The 5,791-nt window shown below is 41.9% G+C and overlaps 1 long non-coding RNA gene across 1 annotated transcript; it reads right to left on the minus strand.

Moving 5' to 3' along the window:
• Positions 1 to 356: 356 nt before the first annotated feature.
• On the minus strand, positions 357 to 759 carry LOC142600108 (uncharacterized). The gene is made up of 2 exons (XR_012833563.1): positions 716 to 759; positions 357 to 639 (listed from the first exon to the last, which is right to left on the minus strand). It is a non-coding gene; the product is annotated as an uncharacterized LOC142600108 (long non-coding RNA).
• Positions 760 to 5,791: the final 5,032 nt, after the last annotated feature.

The following is a 5,791-nucleotide window of genomic DNA, read 5'->3' on the forward strand; positions in this document are numbered from 1 at the left end:
TGAAAATTGTTTTGATTTAAAATACTTTAAGCTTAGGGCATTCTAAATATCTCTGGAAACCTCCTAGGCATTTCTGTTGGTCACGGACACCAATAGGAACAATGTTTTTGGATACTTGTAATACAATACGTTGCCAAACAAATACATAGCCTTCTTAAATCAAAAACCTATTTGAAATTCCTTCCAGTTTGTGGTGGGTTGACCCTGGCTGAGGGCCAGGTGCCCACCAGAGCCACTCTATCACTCCCCTCCTTCACCAGACAGGGGAGAAAAGGTACAACAAAACACTTGTGGGTCGAGATAAGGACAGGGAGAGATCATTCACTAATTATCATCACGAATAAAACAGACTGAACTTAGAGAGGGAATTCATCTAATTTATTACTAGGCAAAACAGAGTAGAGGAATGAGAAATAAAACCAAATCTTAAACACACCTCCCCCCACCCCTCCCATCTTCCCGGGCTCAACTTCACTCCCAGCTTCAACCTCCGCCCCCCTCAGCGGCACAGGGGGATGGGGAGTGGGGGTTACGGTCAGTTCATCACACGGTGTTTCTGCTGCTTCTTCATCCTCAGGGGGAGGACTCCTCTCATTGTTCCCCTGCTCCAGCATGGAGTCCCTCTCACGGGAGACAGTCCTTCATGAACTGCTCCAGCGTGCGTCTCTCCCACGGGCTACAGTCCTCCACGAACTCTCTCCCACGGGGTGCAGACCTTCAGGAGCAAACTGCTCCAGCGTGGGTCCCCCACGGGGTCACAAGTCCTGCCAGCAAACCTGCTCTGGCGTGGGCTCCTCTCTCCACGGATCCACAGGTCCTGCCAGGAGCTTGCTCCAGCCCGGGCTTCCCAGGGGGTCACAGCCTCCTTCAGGTGCCTCCACCTGCTCCGGCGTGGGGTCCTCCACGGGCTGCAGGTGGAATCTCTACACCCCCTCATCCTTCCTCCATGGGCTGCAGGGGGACAGCCTGCTTCACCATGGTCTTCACCACGGGCTGCAGGGGGATCTCTGCTCCGGCACCTGGAGCACCTCCTGCCCCTCCTTCTGCACTGACCTGGGTGTCTGCAGATGTTCTTACATCTTCTCCCTCCTCTCTCCGGCTGCAAAAGCTCTCTCTAACTGTTTTTCTCTTTCTTAAATATGTTATCACAGAGGCGCTGATTGGCTTGGCCTTGGCCAGCGGCGGGTCCGTCTTGGAGCTTCTCACAGAAGCCACCCCTGTAGCCCCCCCACTGCCAAAACCTTGCCATGCAAAACCAACACACAGTTCATGTGATTCCCAAGGATTAAGAAACCAATGCTTGTCCAGAGGGCAAGCTGCACTTCCGCGGCAAGTATTCTGAAAAACCATCTATATTTCCCCTTCATGAATATAACCAAATAAGATGAAGTCCTGACAATCATTGCATGCCAGTCCCCAAGTATTATGTTCATTTTGGCTTTCACTGGTAATAAGAGACCCACAAGAAAGTCTCTCTTTTCATCATAACTAATGAGTAGCTCTGTTTTTTGTATAAGACAATATGAAAGCTCGATGTATAGCAATATACCAGTTTTAGTACAGTAACAAGGACAATAAGTCCACGACAACTTTCTACACCAAGGGTTTTTTTCTTGTTTATGCTTAGAGTTCTAAGGTATTTCTGATACTCTGCAGATTATTTTTTGTAGAATGAAGAAGTGCACAAAAAAAAGTTATTTCATATTATTTTGTACTCGTCAATTTGAATTTATCTGAGGATTTATTTAAGTATAATAAGAATTCTAATAATTAATTTTGAATTTACCAATAATTGCAGCCTTTAATCATACATTGTTTGAGTTCAAAAAGTATACATTTGCCTAATGGAGTTTGTATGCAACCATGAACTGCTTAAATATTTGGTACACAATGTGAGAAAACCAAATTTTCATTTTTTCAATATTTTTAATAAGTAACTTGAATAACCTTATCCACTACATTACACACAGAGTCTAAATTCTTTCAGCACTGATAATGTGCTATACTAGTACTTTGAAATTTAAGTTCTAAACTGCATCCAATTTTTATTGCTATATGTAACAAACTATATAGTTAAATGATAATATATTAAGATATATAGAATTATATGTAACAATATGCAATAAACATTACATATTTAACAATAACATAAATTGTTATATACCAAGAAGCAGCTTTGGTAAGAAAAGTACTGTATGAAGTCGTAAATCACAATAGAAGGGGAAAACACATTAATGAGACATTTCACTGTGTTCTGTATTACACAGTGAAAATACCTTTCTGTGTTTTTGACAAGGGAGAAAGAAAAAAGCAAACTATTCTGGCCTTACTTACCTTTTGTCTAGTATGGAAAAATCCTAATGTATTTGCTATGGTACTGTATCCCATTTTGTTCTATTTTCTATCCAGAAACAGAACATTTATCTAAAACACAAGTATGAAATTATCAGGAAAAATTGGCACATACTACCTATCCAACAAGATGGGGAAAAAAGAAAATAGCATAATAGAGGGCAAAGCAACTTGCAGGTAGAGAAGACACCAGGATACATTTGCACAAAGTGTAAGCGGAGCAATAGTTATACTTTGAAAATACTTGGACTAGCATACCAAAACAACTTCCCCCACCCCAGCTCTATTTCTAACTGCTATGAAGATGAGAGAGCAAAGCTGAAAAGTACCAGTTCATTCATATGGGAATCATAACCTGCCTACCATGACTTAAAGGCTTTGATTTGTCAATAAACAAATTTTGGTTATCACTCACAGGAAAAAATGTCAGGCTCACATTTCATTTTAAAGTAGATCTTTAAATCCGAGAGCCTCAAAGCATTTTGTGCATTTCCCAGTTTTTTACCTTCTTTGGGATTATTTTAGTGTCGTGGTTTTACCCCAGCCGGCAGCTGAGCCCCACGCAGCCGCTCGTTCACTCCCCCCCATCGGGATGGGGAAGAGAATTGGAAGAGTTAAAGTGAGAAAACTCATGAGTTGAGATAAAAACAGTTTAATAGGTAAAGCAAAAGCCGCACGCACAAGCAAAGCAAAGCAAGGAATTCATTCCCCATTTCCCATGGGCAGGCAGGGGTTCAGCCATCCCCAGGAAAGCAGGGCTCCATCACGCATAATGGTTACTTGGGAAGACAAATGCCATTGCTCTGAACACCACCGCCCCCCCCCCCCCCTTCCCCCAGGCTCCTTATAAACTGAGCATGACATCATATAGTATGGAATATCCCTTTGGTTAGTTGGGGTCACCTGTCCTGGCTGTGTCTCCTCCCAACTTCTTGTCCACCCCCAGCCATCCCGCTGGCAGGGCAGTGCAAGAAGCAGAAAAGGCCTTGGCCCCTTGTAAGCACTGCTCAACAATAGGTCCATAGAACAAAAACATCTCTATATTATCAATGCTGTCTCCAGCACAAATCCAAAACATATCCCCACACTAGCTACTATGAAGAAAATCAATCCTCTCAGCTGAAACCAGGATTTATTCACTTTAAATTTTACTATGCACAACTTTGAAGCCACAAGTACTGAGCTGTTCCTCTCCTCCTGCTTCCAATTAATTGTTGAAGCGCTTTGGCACTGCAATGCCCAGTAGCCCCATTAGGAAGAATCAACTAACATCAGTCAGTCAAGTATCTCCGGATGTAATCTACAGAAATTGAACATGGAAAAGACAAGCTAAATCACAGACTGTTTGGCACCTCCGTATAATAAAGATGCTGGGAGAAGGCAGCATCTGGAAAACAGAATTAGACAGGATCTGAAATTTCAGATCAGAAAGAAAGGAGGACAAGATGTAGCAGAGATCATTCAGGAAATACTGCTGGTGACAAGAGATACATCTGCTGTCTCTGAACAAATATTGATCCAGCAAGTTTTATGTTTGGGACATGTCCAGTGTTGCTGAAGGTGTCACCTTTCAGGTGACTTGCAACAATGAAATCTTGACTAATTGCAGTTATTAAAGATATTAGCTTGTTTTTCCTCTTATGCAGTATTGAAGTTTCCCTGAGGACACATTCAAGACAAAAGATGTAGCGGTGACTCTGCACTTCTTCCTTCGACTTCTGAAGTGCTCACGTGAAGAATCTCATTTGTCAGCTGGGATTCCAGATACAAATCAAAAGTACCAACAATTCCCAGACGAGCGTGTAATGTGTCATATGAGAGCCGTGCCAAAACACCACACTGCTTGTACACCTGCAGCTTTAAATACTGGAGCAATTTTTCTGCACAGCCCCAGATTTGCAATTCATTTGCAAAAGACTGAAGGAGGTTTGGCTGGCATGGTTGGGTTATTTGCTCTGTCATGTTCAAGTTCTGAACGAACGTCTATATAACAGAAAAGAAAATGGCAACTGTGACACACCTGCTTTCATCCTTCATTAAATTTTCTGAACATAAAGCCAAACCAGAGGATTTGTCTAACTATGAGTGTCTTTCGGAGACAAGAAGTGTTCTATAATCAACATTTGTCTGAAATACTGAAATGCTATACAGACTCCTGCTAAGCAAATATCTGCTGTTGCATTTAAAATGCATTTGAGTTTAACTGCAATTTATGTTTTCAAGCTATTTTTGTTTACAATAGTGCAAAACCAATCACTGATTAAGGATACCTTCAAGTTCTGCATTCATTCTTTCTTTCTCCATTTTTATTACAGATATTGAGAAATACGTCTACTCTGTAAAATAAGGCCAAAAAGATTTTTTTATAGTCTTCTGGTGTTGTAAAAGGTTTACACTTCAGTATTCGTAGGCTACACGTGCCCAGCTGTGTTACAATAGGAGACAAGCCCAAACTGTCTGACTATCCACGGTACCTACGTATGTTGGGTCCGGTCTTACTTTTGTTGGGAGACGGCCTGTCAGGCAGGGACCTTCTGCAGTGGGCAGCAGAACTGGATCATATGCTCACAGATGAAACGTAGCCACAGCCAGCAGTGGCAATCCTGAATCATTCATACAATGACTTTATAATTTTATAATTTTTTTTTTTAAACTTCTGTTAGCACTGCAGATCCAACACTAGCAAAACAAACCAGAGTGCAGTCGAATGTAGCTGACGCACCAGGCGCTGTTTGATAATGACATTCCAATGCCAGGGCCAACCCCACTGGACTACATCCAAGGCCAGAGAGTACACACAATGATGTTGCATAGGTGTAAATGGGGGCATCATCTGCCCTACAGAAATCTTTATTAATGGTGCCGATTCACAAGGCAAAAGAACCTAGCAAGGCTATAATCCTAGCCTCAGTCTGTTCTGCCTGATGTTAGAAAATATTACTACTTATTCATGAATTGAGAAAAATTTATATGTAAGTCCTTCTGAGATAAGCTTATCCCCAACCCCGCCCTTTCACACCATTGTCAGAGTATCCCACTTTGGACCGGAGGCCACACTTCAAGCGTGATTTTGTAACAAAAACATAACTATAATGACAAAAGACATCATAAGAAGACATTAACTGCTTTCCACTCTCAGCGCATAAGAATGATTTTCCCTTCGAACAATTAGCATCACTAAACAACTACATAAACCTTTGACTGAAAGTGGCTTTCAGATGAGTTGGACAAAACCAGCACACGTTAAAAAAAAAAATCAAACTGGGAGGCAAAACACAGTTGTTGCTGTTAGAGGGTCAAATACATGGAGCAAAATTAAAGTTGGGTTATTCCTCTCTACCTGGATGTCCTGTGCTGCAGGCTCAGTAGACGTGGCATTATAAGCATGGCTGAATAAAATAATTTATAATGAGGTTTTTGCCTACAGTGTTGTAAGTTT

The sequence above is a fragment of the Balearica regulorum genome, chromosome 1, assembly GCF_011004875.1.
Source record: "Balearica regulorum gibbericeps isolate bBalReg1 chromosome 1, bBalReg1.pri, whole genome shotgun sequence".
NCBI lineage: Eukaryota > Metazoa > Chordata > Aves > Gruiformes > Gruidae > Balearica > Balearica regulorum.